This window comes from Apodemus sylvaticus, chromosome 2 (assembly GCF_947179515.1).
Source record: "Apodemus sylvaticus chromosome 2, mApoSyl1.1, whole genome shotgun sequence".
Classification (NCBI taxonomy): Eukaryota; Metazoa; Chordata; class Mammalia; order Rodentia; family Muridae; genus Apodemus; species Apodemus sylvaticus.
In genome coordinates this window covers 30,489,698-30,505,470 of record NC_067473.1, presented here as the reverse complement: position 1 = coordinate 30,505,470, position 15,773 = coordinate 30,489,698, and positions in this window count along the sequence as shown.

Below are 15,773 nucleotides of genomic sequence, written 5' to 3'. Positions count from 1 at the left end.
ATACCCAATATATACCTAGGAAGTCTAAAGCATTGTCATAGTTGTGAGGAACCTTAGGACATGTGATCATGGATTGATTGTAATGTGTTCTCCTGGGTGGGATCTTGGGCGAAATAAAAGGAGACATTGGCTAAAACCTAAGGAGATATAAATGAGGCACCAATTAAGAATGGTGTGTCAACACTGTCTCCTTCCTACAGAAGGCTAAGAGGGAGACAGATGAGAACCACTTTGCTAGCTACATAATTCCTTTTGAAAAAAATCAAATTTGAATATATTCTTTACAGGGATGCTAATTAAGATAACAAATAGAAGGGCACATGAGAGTTTGCTCTTAATAAATTCCTTAAAATTTGTATTCTTCTTCTCCTGATCTGGTGATTCTTGAAAAAGCCTGAAGAACAGAGTCACAAGGCCATTCTTTTCTTCTTCACAGAAAATGTGTTTTCTTCAAGAAAAAAAAATGCATTAGTAAGTAAGTTAGCCTTTTCCCATCTTGATATTAGATTTAGAGATTGGGAAACAGCCTAATCTCTAACTTCTTTAGCTTTGTTTTTAATCAGAGATATTTAAAATTCATCCAAAAGTAAAATTAATTATAGGTATAGTATATTGGTTTAAAAGAAAACCTGATTGGTGGGTGAACACTGGATAGGCAAATCTAATCTTATTGAAAAATTAACATTTTTACTAAAAGTGTTCCTGAAATTGGGGGGAAAAGAATCATTTGTAAATTTGTAAAATAGATCAAATCATCTCTTGGAGTAGGCTTCTTACATTTAATGAGCTAATAGTACATGAAAAAAATTATAGTCGATCTAGCTTACTAATAACACAGCTTTTAAAATAATGCTCAAACACTGGCCAGATTTGATTAGCTTCTGAGTAACGGGGACAATATGCTATGATTTTATGCTTTTTAAAATTTTCTTACACATGAGCACACACACCAAAACTTGCTGACACAAGCTGAGGGCAGACCTGCACAGACAGTCCACACCCAGGCTTCTGCAGTGTTCTCAAAATCCAGGACACAGTGTGACCCAAATGTGCAATTCTATGTTTGATGAATCAGCCCCTCCATGAAAGAAGCATATCCTTGACAACCTGCCTATGATGTTCCAAGGCAAAGGTAGTGATTGCTTAGGAAGAAGACATCCAGGTCACCACATGTACAGACTAGATCTACCCAGGAAGTGGAGGGGGGGTTCATTAGGGGTTTTTTTGTTTATTTGTGTGTTTGGTTGGTTGGTTGTTTTTTGTTTCTGTTGATCTTTTCTCTGGGACCAGAATTAAAATAAGCCAACTTCTCTAATACCTAAGAGTGCACATTTTTGTTTAATCATAAGATTTTAGGTGCTGGGTTTTTGTATATCTAGGCTCTACCCTTAAGCAACATTTTGGGGTCCTCCATATTAGCACACAAGTTATTCCATCTCCTTAAGTAATGTGATGTACAATGAGTTATTCAAGTCAGGAACAATCTTATGTGCAAAACTATCTCATATGTAATCAGAGGGACCACAACATAACAAGCTTGACTATAGGCTCTCAAAGGAGATGCAATTGTGCCTACACCAGGAACTAGGTTGACAGAGTGAAGTACGGCCATCACTTGTGTTCTGTTAGCTTATGGGTTTTTTGCTATTGGTTCTTACTTTAAGAAAACCATCTATGGAAACAACGGTAAGACAGGCATGCTATATAAAAGAACATAATAGGTCCACTCTCTTACCCGAGGTATTAGCTAAGTGTCTTTCTTCTCTCAGGTGTGTCCCAAAAACTCATGGTGACAAAACCCTGACTCATGGTAGATACTCAGAAGAATTGTATGAGGAATAAATCCAATGGACTTTACTCGTGACTTCAAATGCTTTATAACTTGGGGTTGTAGATCAGGTTCCACTTTCTTCATTTATCTTCTATTTTATACTGCTGTACTGCTTCTACCCCAGAATTCCACCCCATGTTCCTCTCTACAATGGGCTGTGAGTAGACCAGAGCTATAGTCCCAATGCTTTCTTGTTACCTGTAGAGACAGCACAGCATTTCTTGTTTAGAAGTTTTGTACCCTAAGAATAGTGACACCGAATAAGATGGTAATAACTATAGGGAAGTTTTTAAAAAGCTTAAAAAATCTATGTAAAATTCTCTCAGGTGCAGTCTCTAGCCTGCAGTTGGAGGATGACACCCTTTGGTTTTTATTTCTTGTTTATAAATGTGAAGGTCAGATTGAACAATAAGGGAAAAGTGATCAGTATGCTATTTGTGGACAATGTTTCAGTTTGGGTAAGTATCAGGAGTATACTAGCAAATTTGGTTGGCATTTTCCCAGCACAGGAACCAGCCCTGTAGACTATATCACTGGGATGCTAATGCCTCTCCTAAGCATTGCTAAAGAGTGACTCAATATGCTGAAAAAGAAGAATAAATGACTTATTTCTTCTCCTCCTCTTTCTGTCATTCTGCTGACAAAAGTCACCAGAATTCACTCAGTATACACGCCTCTGAAATACATATATAAGAGCTCTGAGGCTTGCTTTGTGATGTCACTATCAGCACCTTAATCAGCAATGTTGCTGGCACTCAGCATTCACCTGTATGTCCTTCCTCACCTATTCCTCAGAGTAAAAGCTCATGCAGTGTTTGCACCTACATTTGCTCTGCAAAATCAGAATAGTCGACTGGTTACAATCCCAAGGCTATCTAAAAAGATCAGTTTTGTCCTCTCTCCAGCTACCAGCTTCACAAACAATCTCAGGAAACCAATAGGCACGAGTGGAAATAAAGAAACGGACAAGGTCTTAAAATCGAGATGGCTTTCTTGTAACTCTTCTTATAATCGTGGGGACCTCAGGGTTATATCTATCCAGAAGCCTAAATTTTCCCGTCACAAGTCTGGACGCCTTTAGTTTGTGGACATAACAAAAGCCCTTACCTTACAATTCACGTTTTTGTGGATGTCATATGCATCCACACATTAAAATGTTTATTTTTTAATCTTTATTACAAGCATCTTATAACAGTTCAATAATGTCTCTGTTGTTTTATATTCTGTTTACCTGACTTCCTCAGGAAAGGAAGTATTCATGTATATAATTTAATAATTGCTGTGAGTTGCACTTGGCAGGTCTTGTCTTTTTTTTTAAACACTGTTTAAAACTTATTTTCCAGAATTTTTCTTATATCAAGTCTGTCTATTAAATAATTACAAGAATATTTGAGGATAATTTTCCATGTTACCAGTTTGTATTTCTAGCATAAGTAAGATAAGTTACATCAGTGCAGGCAAGAATAAGATATTATTATTAAACCAAAGAGAAGCATCATTTAGGATAAACACACCTTTGTCTAGTCTTCTATAAATGTAAATAGAGAACTAATACTGAATGTCATAATGTTAAGATCTTAATACTTTGTATAATTTACGTTATAAATGGCAGAGTGGAATTGTTCAAGCTGATTTATGGTCATTCATTACTAACCTGGAGTTTTAATTCAGAAGACATTTATTCTGTTCTAATTACAGTGATTAAAAAGATTTTCTAGAGCAGGCAACCATGTGGAGAAGAAAAGTAGCATAATTTATATTAATTAACTATTAATTAATACAGCTATAAAACATTCTAGCCTAAAGTTTAAATGGATCTTATAATCAACAAATAATGCTAGGACAACTTGATATCCATATGAAAATGAATGTGACTGGACTCTTATTTCACACCATGAATAGAGTTACATTTCCTTACTCGAAAACATCAGTATAAACCTCATCACTTTAGATTACACAATGATTTTTAAATGGGATCCATTGCATACTTACTAAAAGAAAAAAATTAGACAGTTGCATTTCATCAATCTTAATTTTTTTTTTTTGCTACAAAGGATACTGTCGTATAGGTAAGGGATAACTCTCAGAATGAATGAAATTATTTATAAATTATGTCACATAAGGAACTTATATACAGAATATATGATAATCTCATTGTCCATGTGTAGTGGCACATGCCTTTGATCTCTATATATACACATAAACATAAACATAACAAACATAACATAAACATAAACATCATATATATACATCATATACATATACATCATTTACATATACATCATATACATATACGTATACGTATATGAATACATATACACATACACATACACATATACACATACATATACACATACATATACATATACATATACACATACATATACACATACATATACATATATATTGATCGCATATATATGTCTTCTGAGCCTGTGAGCAAATGAAGAAGATACATAGCATCATTAGTCACTAGGGAAAATGCAGATCAGAGCCAAAGTGAAACAACTCTTCACCCACTAGTATGACCATTTAAAAAAATGGCAATTGCTAAGCCACAGCAAACCTGTGGAAAAAATGAAATCCTCATACATTTCTGATAACCATATTAAAACGACGTAGCCTTTTAAAACAATTCAGCAGGTCTTTCAAAGGTGTAAACATATTACTGTAAAAGTGATGGCTCCGTGCTTGCCATAAGTAAGAAGTATCTCCCACAGGTTCCAGTATCTGAACATTTGGTCCAATGGTGGTCATGCTGCTTGGGAAGGTTTCAGAGTGTGGCCTTACTAGATAAAGTACATCACTGAGGGTGGGAATTGTGGCTATTTATGTTTGCTTTACTTCCAGTTCCATCTCTCTGCTTTATGCTCCTAATAAAAGACATGCACTCTCCATTTCCTGCTCTAGCCATTGGCTGCCATGACTCCCCAACATGACTGACTCATCCCACCAGAACCACAAACCAAAATAAACTACCTTAAATTGCCTTTGGTAATGACATTTTATCACAGTAACAGAAATGTAAATAACACACTACGTTTTCGCATAGTTACATCCCAAGAGCAAAAAAAACCATATAGTCAAAGTATAGACATTGCCCCAAAATGTCCATAAACTGAAGAATCAACAAAATGTAATGTACCTATGTAATTATGTAGGTAAATATTTGGCCATAAAATGGAAAAAAGACATTGATATATACTTTAACATAGACAAACTCTGAAACCATGTTGGGTAAAGAAGTTAAATGCAAAAGACATGTCATAGATTACGTATTGGAGGTCTCTGTGTAGTAACAGAAATATTTTAGAATTTCTGACAGTCATTGCAAAAATTACAAATATAGCGAACATCATGAGTTGTACACTTTGAAATGGAGACTTTGGTGCTATTAAGTCAGATATTTGAGTTATCTGTACTTTAAGGAAAACATTACTACCATTAGGAAGAGCTGCTGACTTTCTTAAGAAGGAGGTGGCATGGGGTGGTGATCTGCTCAGTGCTTCTCAATCCCTGGTCTGCAACTTGGCAGCAACAGCCTTACGCAGAAGCAAGTTTGGAGATGTACATTCTCAGGTTACACCCAGCTCCTGAGTCAGAGCCCCGGGGCTGGGCTCAGTGGTGCTTTAGCAAGGGCTCCAGGTGCTCACTCAGCTTTGAGAGCCAGTGGTTCAGTGACAGTTTTTCAAACATAATTGGTCTTCCCCTCACTACATGTACAGCCTTTGGCAAATTTCTTGACCTTTCTATGTCTTAAATTATTCATCTGGAAAAATAGTTCCTTGCGGGGTTATCATGAGGATCAAATGTTTTAACACAGGGGGTGTGTTTGAAAAGGGCCAGCCGTTTAATGAGTAGTTACCTATGGTACCACTTATGCATCGGTACTAAGCTTATCCGGGGCACGAACACAGATACTCTAGCATAGCACAAAATGAGTCACATACACACACTTGTATTTTCTTGTAGTCACAGTTTAAGAAAGTTTTAAAAAAAAAAACAGAACGAATTTAAATACAATTTGTTCAACCCAGTGTATCAAAAGTATCATTTCAACACATTATCAATACAGATTTTTGAAATGTTTATACTCCGTTTTTTCCTATTAAATCTTCAATCAGTCAAAGTGCAGTGTATTTTGGGGTGTGTCTCTGTTTGGAATCATCAAATTTCATTTGCTCACTCTCTATTCCCATATAACTGTGGCTGTCCTATAAAACAGCAGAAGTTTGATTCAAACCTGTGTTGGTTTCCACTTCTGTAATTCTTCAATATTCAGAGATGTTGGCTATGACTAAGAAATTGGCCAGAGGGAGCCTGTCATGAGTTGTTTCCTGACCATCTTGACAGGTGATACTGGGTTGTGGATAAACCTGAATTGACCCACCTCCTTAGTATATATTGCTTTACAAGGAAAAGCCAGTAATCTGTCTGAAAAGAATGTTAATGAAGTCACACATTACACCCCAGGCTGTCATGTGTTGCTTGCTGTTGTATTTGCAGAGTCTAATGGATTCTGTCTAGAACACAGCAGACACTCAAACTTTTTTCAGTTAATTAATGAACACTAACAGTGATCTTTCTACCTTATTCAATAGTTTCCTTTTAAACGTTGGGAAAAAAAACCTAACATCTCTTTTACTATTACGCCTCACAATCAAATTTATTTTATTTTCTAAATTGATTATTTTTAAGTTCCCAGCGACCTTTAAATAGCTGCCAAAGCCTCAGTAAAAACATGTTTACAAAGTTAAGAAAGCCATAATAGAATTGCCAATATTTTGGAATTTTATTACAACAAACATATATTCAATGTATGCACAAACATTAAGGATTACATGCAAATTTAGATACTTCTTATTGTCATTCAAAGAAAGAAGCAAATATTCTGAGTTTTAATACTTATGATTCTTCCACCATTGTAAACAGCAGCAACTATAGGACATGTCGATATGCTAGCAACCCATGATGCTGGGTCACATTGTTAAACACCTCCCCTTGAACACGCTGACTGGACACGTAGTAGCAACACGTGAGTTCAGGGTGGATGACACCTCATAGTTCATGACTTAAGAATCAATATAATTCCTAAGCTTTTTATATTTTCAAAGCAAAAAGTTTTGGGAAAGTTACTGAGAGGAAAAGACGAGGTCTTTGTCATAGCCAGAAAGTACCTCTGACTTCAGGTCTTAATGTTCTCCCCACAATGGCCTCATTCTTGTTCCTCAAACACAGCAGGTTTGAGGGGTCTCCTTTCTTGGACTGTTCTTCCTTTAAAATGTCTTTGGCAGTCTCTGCATTTCCTTCTAGACTTGCGCAGGCCCTCTCCCTATCTACGAGTCCTGGTCTCCACAGTTACACACTCCAGCCTCCTTTCCTCCTCTTGCTAATCCTGCCCTATGTTAGCATTGCTGCCTCCTAACTGAAGATAATGTTGATGGTTTACCGTTCCTCACACCAAAATGTAAACTCTAAAGGGTGAGTCTCTTGTCTGTTTTCTTCACTCAGTCCTAGAGTAGTGGCTGACAGACGGCAGACACCCAACCAACCTTGCACAAAGAATGAATAAATTAATTCGTGAATAAAGGAGGTTGTGAATCTAGGTTTCTCTCCTCTGTCACTATTCACCCTGCTATGGTCTTTTAATCAGGTAAATTTTGCAAGCTAGTGAAACTCTCCCAACCTGTTGGGCTTGCTCAGTTAGGGATCCTGTCTTTTGGAATTTATTCTTCTGGGCAGACTGCCAAGGCCTAAATTTGTCATCTCTAGTGTATGATGCAAGGATTAGGGATTTTTTTTTTTAATTTTTTTATGTTTTTTATTTTTAGGGGCATGTTTCAATTTTGGCTGACTTTATTGTTTTGTCTGAGGTTTTATTCTTGTGTTGAGTTCTATTTGTCCGGGTTGATCAAGCAATTTAGCAACTATTCTTCACAGAACTATGGAATAGTAGAAATTAGAGCTGGAAAAGACCTCACCGTTGATCCGGGCTTCCCCTCTTGACATTAAGTCTTGTGCCTCACAATACAATGGCTTTGTTCAGCGAGGTTTCAAATATCTTCAGAGATTCCTTTGGGCACCCACTCAACAAATCTAATACTCCTGACAATTAACAAAAATTCTCGATTTGTTGTCTAAACTTTTTTTCTTTTCCCCTTACTGCTCCAATAAATAGTTCAAGGTAGCAAGCTTCTTTCTCTTTCAGCATTTTATACCTTTCAAAGAGGTGTAGACTTATACTTCTGTTCTTTCAGCTTTTTAACCAAACCATGTATGCAGTCTTCGTGTAATATTCTGCCCTTCTCTTTGTTTAAATGTGCTTTTCCTATTGAATTTCTTCCATGTCTTCACCTTGATTTGCTGTCTGTGTAATTCCACTAGTCACCCACTGAACAAATATAACACAACGCTGTTCTTCTGAAACCTTAAGACCAAAGCACGGGCATCTACCTTATGAAACGGCGAGTCTATTTAGTTTACTGCAAAATCAACCTGGTGTGCTTTAATTTTTTTTTCATGAGAATCAAAAAGTGAGTTTTGTGCCTTGCTGCTCACTTAACTCTAGTGTTCCAATGGTAAGTGTGTAATATCACTCGTTCCGTTGGCTCCTTCGTCTCTGCATCTGCAACAGGAGAGGAGGGGAGCTTCCTCAGTCTTGTGGAAATAAATATAAGAGTCTACGGCTAGAAAGAGATCTTTCAGGGGTAAAAGCACCCCACTTCCCAGCATTCAGAGTGCCACACGATAAATCTCAGTACTATAAAGTTCAAATGACACCCCTTCTTTTCTGGCTAATAGTAATTTATGTTAAATTAGAGTCTCTATTTGTAGCAAAGGGTAAAATTTAAAACTTTTCAAATGCCATGAACCTATGTTTAGAAAATACAGAACCGCAGCGTCAGATGCATGTGTTGTCAGACTGCTTTAAAGGAATCTAAATATTCATGGCAGCTTCCTGTCACAGTCTAGGACAGGCACATTTTTGAAAAACCCTATCGGAGATAATTTCATTCTTTACCTTTAGATTGAAATACCTTTGAAGCGAAATCTTTCTCTTCCATTAGACTTGTATTTCCACTGTGTTCTATCTACTTCAATAAGGTTAACTTAAAAACCAGAACACTCAAAAAGATGTACGCATTGACCCCTATAATAACATACCTGAGCTTGTGAAAAAAAAAGAAAGAAAAACAAACTAAGAGCTGAACACACAATCAATTGATAATTTCTCCCCAAACCTTGGCTACCTGTTTCTGATGTATTTGTGGGTCAATTCATAATTTTTCACATAGAATGGAATCAGAATACAAACATTTATAACTTAAAATTATTTACTCATAATTGTATCTATTTATGAGATAGCACGTGATAATTCAATGCCAAAATACTTTAAAGGCAGCTAAAAATCACCATAATTTTGTAGACTATCCACCCAGCCAAGTTACAGAATAATCACTTCTTCAAAGAGATCCTAACAGCTCCATTTCTCAAACTATTAGAAGTCCAATAATCCAACACCAGGACCAGGCTACAGCAAGAAGAAACCCACAATCCAAAAGAAGCAAAAAAGCAAATCTGACAGCTCAGGATTTACTCAACCCCCACCCCCCCACCCTGGCACCATGCCAGCAACCTGTGCTTTCTGGATTTGGGGACCTAGATTATATGTCAGCAGTAACTGTGAGAATTATTCTGGAAACTGGGTATGGTTATGAGATGCCATGTGTTCACAGGCAGTATCTTTTTACAGGTTGAGTAGAAGCAAAACTTCAAGTTTTAGTACTTGTTTGAAATAAGTTTTTCTTCTTTTTAGTGGGCTTTAATTATTTGAAGAGTGAATTAAATAACATATAGTGAAATTTCATTTTTCCAGGCAATTAAATAAAGTTTATGGGAAAACATGACATGTGGGAGGAAAATTAAATACAGTACGCTGAAAAAAAAAGTGAGGCATAAGCTATATGTTGGATTTTTATGATCTACAAATCTAGGCCAAGGAAAAGAAAAATTGAAATTCGAATACTTAAGAGGAGCTTGTTTTCAAAAACAGTAAAAATAAGTTTCACATGGTATGGGAACAGGGATAAAATCTGACTTACCATCAAGGTACAAGGGGACCTAAGTAAGCAAAGGCAGGTTGAGTGAGATGTGGGCAGAGGAAAACTTTAAAAGCAGAAGATTTCACATTGTTTACATAAGGATTTATACAAAAGCAAGAAAACAGATATCCATATATCATTAGCAGATAAAGCATATAGAAGCAATATATCACATAAACCTTTATTCGAATGATTTTTCCAAAAGCGAGTAACACTGGCCAGCTTCACTTCTGACTTAATCACTGACAAATTCAATAATGGGAATAGGTCATTAGCTCCTAAAGCTAATTATTTTGTTTTTGTAAGAACCTTGCAATATACCAGATGTTTCATTAATTTTCTTTCTACTATTTAAAATGATTTATAAAGTTAAAATGCTCAAATTTTCTCTTGAGATGTTAAAATGTAAGTGTTAAGAACCGTTAACAAACAGAATTTACAGTTCAGTTAACAGTCACTGAATGTGAAAAGACTTCTTAAAATGCTTCTCTTCAGAGCCATTTTGGTTCCCATAGAAACCAATGTGCGATCCTGCAAAACAAGGTAAGTTCTAAAATAATCACCATTATAAATACCCATTATATAAATGTAAATACAGGCAATTGAAATGATTTAGATGATTTTGAAATTGCATATCATTTCCCAAACCATAATGATTCCTTCAGAGTGGTTCTTGTCTGTCATATAAATACAGCATTTACAAAATTTTTAAAATTCTTATGATTTGCTTCTGAGACCATAATCGCCTTTTCAAACAAGTCTTGGGCATGCAAATATCTATTTTTGAACATGTATTTTGGTGTAAGATGGGCCTTTGGGTCTGTGCTTTCACTTCATGATAGATTACGTACTTCTCATTATTAGCTTTTGGGTTTATATCATATTTTCTTTATTCATTGTTAATTACAACAAAGGTCAGATATTGTAAAATTATAATTTTTCTACCTTATGTATCTAGATATTTTGTTTTGTTGTGACAAAAAGACATTCCCCCACCCACCAAGAATATCTTTTTACTTGGTTTTAATTCTTTTCAAGGCCCAGAATTAATTATTTGGATATCAAATATCCAAAATCATTTGGATATTTGTAATATTGATTCAGTTGTAATATTGATTCAGTAAGTTGAATTACACACACACACACACAAAGAAAGAGAGAGAGAGAGAGAGAGAGAGAGAGAGAGAGAGGCATGTGCATGCATGCACATCGATCCATGTGAAGATTTTATTTATAAATGTAAGACCTGTCACATGAACTGCCTAGAAAGAAACATGGAGGAGATGTATGCCACTGGTCTACTCAGTGGCTCCTGGATTATGACTCTAAACTATAAACAAGAAAAGCAAAAACAGACAAGCAGGACATAAGATTCAAAAGTTGCTAAACTTGTGCAAAGTCATGAAACTAACCAATGCAATAAAAAGACAGCACAGCAAACTGGAGAAAACATTTTCCTGCCAAACATCTGATAAGAGTTGGTATCGCTTTACAGAAATGAAAGTTTCTAACATTACGTGGTAAAACCCGGAACAGCCCACTTAAAATATAAACAAATGTCTTCTCCAAAGAAGACATAAAAATGGGCAACATGAATAGTGTCTCACCATTACCGATCATCAAGAAAACAACAACAAAAAACCCACAATGAAATAGTACATCATGCCTTTTACAATGGCTACTAGCCAAAAGCACAGACAGCAAATGCTCATGAAGATGTGAAGAAACGAGAGCTTTGTACACTATGATGCGAGTGAGGAAGGAAACAATGCCCGTGAAGCACATAGTGGATACGTCTCTGAAAAATTAAAGCTAGAACTACACTTGTCCCTACTGCTCTATTGCTGACTCCACATGCAAAAGAGTCAAAAGGAGGAGCTGGATGAGATAGCTGCACTCCCATGTTTACTGTGGAATAATTCTTAATAGTCACAACATAGAAATAAACTTAATAGTCATCAAGCGATGGATTTTAGAATGTGGTATACAGCAGAATTAGATCTTAAGACAAATGAAATCTTGCTGTGTGTAATGCATGCTTCTTAAAAGGTTTGTGAGGAGGACATTATTCTAAGTGACAGGAGCCTGCTACAGATGTAAAGATACTGTCGGATTCAACCTAGATAGAGTGTGTTATTCAGATCTTTGTATAATTGAGAAATTCAATTAAAAGGAGAAAATTAACTTAATATTGGGAGAAAATTTTATTTGGGGTTACGATTCTAATTATTTTAGTCAATGGCTGGTTGGCTTCTGTATTTTGGGGGCTTCTGGTGAGGCAGATCAGTGTGTGTGGGGGGGGGGGGGCAAGTAGAACAAAGCTGCTTCCCTACATTCTCTTCAAGGACACGTCCCCAAAGCCTAACTTCTTGGACTAGATTCCAAGATTTCATTACCTCACCACAGTGACATAGGGTGTTGAGAAAACCTTTAGAGTATGGGTCCCTAGAGACCTTGAAGATCTGAAACATGAAATGTTGTGTCCTTAAAAGGTGATCATAGAAACTGGAAATGCAACGTGGGTGCCAGAGTCAGTGGTGCTAGAGTGTTGCAAGCAGACCCTGGATACCTGAAGCTGACCCTCAACTCTACTCGGGAATTTTTTAAATTTTATTTTTATTTCTTGTAAGAAGACAACATAAGCTCTAACCTCTTAAATTCTTTGCATTTTAGCCAGATGGTGGTGGCACACACCTTTAATCCCAGCACTTGAGAAGCAGAGGCAGGCAGATCTAAGAGGTCAAGGCCAGCCTGGTCTACAATGTGAGTTCCAGGACAACCATGGCTATGCAGAGAAACTCTGTCCTGAAAACACAAAAAGAAAACAAAACAAACAAGAGGGGGTTTGGTCCCTTAATTTTAAAAACATAATTCTTTGAAATTTTTATTATATAACTAGTAATTTCTAGAGATTTGCTGTATAACAGAATATCAAGAGTGTTGGACTTGGTGGCTCATACCTTTAATCCCAGCACTTAGGAGGCAAGGCAGGTGGAGCCCTGAGAATTGCAGTACAGTCTAGTCTACATAGTGAGTTCCCAGCCAAATAGGGTTACATCATAGTAAGACCCCGCTAAACAAACACCTTCCTCTCTCTCTCTCTCTCTCTCTCTCTCTCTCTCTCTCTCTCTCTCTCTCTCTCTCTCTCTCTCTCTCTCTCGTTTTTCAAGATAGGGTTTCTCTGTGTAGCCCTAACTGTCCTGGAACTCACTCTGTAGACCAGGCTGGCCTCAAACTCAGAAATCTGCCTGCCTCTGCCTTCCCAATGCTGGGATTAAAGGCGTGCGCCACCACTGCCCAGCTCACACCTTCCTCTCTTAAGAGAGCTGCTTGTGCTTTCAAATGCCATTACTGGTTTATCAATTAAAAAAAAAAAAACTCAGCCATAGAACTAAGATGTCCCTGGTCACAAGATGTGGAGACAATGGTTCAGTCCTAAGAGGAAGCTTCCTCCCTGCTGGCTGCTTTCATGGGACTGGAATGTGCTATGCAAAATGTTGGGTGGAGGAAGTCAGTTGGCAGGCGTGCCTCGCTGTAAATGCTGTGAACTTCGGTAAGGAACAGTGTGATAAGGTACGACCTGGGGTTTAAGAGTGGCACCAATGTCGTGGAGGTAACCAATTTACTTCAGAATGGATTAAAATCTGATCACAGGAGAAAACACATATCAGACATTGCCAGTCTAGCCAAGAACCCTAAGCTGGGACAGAAAGTCCCTGGCCAAAGAAACTGGTTAAGTTGTCATCCACAAAGGGGACATCTATGTCACACCTTCTCCCCAAGGTCCAGACACTCTCACAGAAGAGATGGACAAACTGTAAGAGCCAGTGGTCACAGAGTACTAGAGCCAAGCAGTGTCTTCTGAATGTGACAGGGTTGCTGTACTTACCGAACTCATAATAGTTGTGTTTGACTGCACAAGACCCTCCTGAGAACCAGTCCCCATTGGCATCAGCTGGAGGGGAAGCATTTCTAACTGAGAAACTATGGGCAATTGATGGGTCCCAGGTCAGGGAGAGTCAGTTTTCTTTGAAAGTTTGGCTTCTTCATAATCCACAGCGGATGGCCCTACATCCAGGAGAATTCAGACAGTGTGAACTGAGGGTGATGAGTTGTTAAAATGAAAAGGAGGACACAAAGTTGGGGAGATGAAGTGGAATCATTTTTGAGGAGTCAGGAATATGACTTGGAAATGATCAAATGATCAAAATACATTGTATAAAATTCTCAAAATATTAATAATATTTTTTAAATTTACGATGTAACCCTCCCAAATATAAAACATTTTGTAGGGTAGATCTCATGTTGTCTTGTTGCCATAATAGGAATAAAATCCCAGTAGACTTTAGAGTAAGCTTCAAGTATGCAGAGTCCACTCCACTAGGGAAGAGTCTGTATTTATTAAGGCATTCAGGCTCTAATTCAGGATGAGTTAATCTTAAAGATCTAGAAAGAATGAACATTGGACCAGGGAACTGTGTGTGTAATGATTAGTTTTAATTGTCAATTTGACACAATATAGAATCAACGGGAAAGAATGTCTCAATGAGAGGCAATTATTATTGGGTTATTCTATGGTCATATCTATAAGTCAATGTCTTGATTACATTAATTGGGATGGAAAGGCCTGCCCACTATGGGCACACGTTCATTCTCTGTTCTTGACCATGGATGTGAAATAGGCTTCAAGTTTCTTCCTTGACATTCCTGCAATGATGGAGTATAACCTAGAATTACAAGCCAAATGAAGCTTTTCTCCTCTGCACTGCTTTTTTTTTTTTTGCCAGAGTATTTTATTATAGCAATTGAGATGAAATTAGGATAGACTGTTTGTATAAAATACAGTATTTCCTACAAAAGATGTTCCACTTTCTACTTTCTGATATATCTTTTTAAAAAACAGACCTTATGCATATTTATATCCATAAATCACATATGACTTGTTCAAACTTTTTCTCCATTTTTTTTAAATTCCCTCGCACCAGGTAGTGAGCCATTGGGGATATATTTCTAGCCCTCTGTTTACTTTTAATTTAGGGACACAGTTTCACTAAGTTGTCTAGGCTCATTTTAAACTCATATTGTACCCAAGAATTCCTTCTGCCCCAACCTCCTGAGTTGTAGAGATTACAGACCTGCTTCAATTTTCTTCTTATCTAATAGTTATACTCACATCTATAACTATGCATGTCATATGTATAGTCTTAATTGTGGTGCTGCAAATAAATTATACTAAAGAGAAATCAAGTACCTCTTCTAAGACCCGTTTAGACACAATAGAGCATAGGTTTGTTTATAAGCTCGTCAAATACACGTTGCTGTGCAGTTAATTTAGACACCAACTTTTCTCTCATCTGTCATAGTCCTGTTTTATCCATGTGTCACAACAATTAAAACAATGAAAAAGAAATCAAATCGTATCTTCTGAACAACAATACAACGTTACATCATTTTTTACTCGTTTATTTTTTACATCAACCTGTCAACTAGTTAGAACACAAAGACCGTACACATACAATTCTAAGGTCAACGGGCAGAGCACAATGGAAAAGTTGGAGGACGATCAGAATTGTCTAGTTTATACGTGACTTTGGCTGCCTTTGGTCCTGGGTTTCCTGTGATGTGGAGATTTTTAACAGACTGCTCAAGGAATAGGTTTGAGTAGTGGAATAATGTTCCTTGCTCTTATCTGATGTTACTTTATCTTTCTAGATTTCTGTTCGTGGTTGTAAGCTAAGTAATGGTCTTTAGTAATTTTATACTCTGTAAATCTTTCATACTTAGGAAACTACATGAATAATAAAACGAACGAACCCACTATAAAACAAAACAGTTCACTG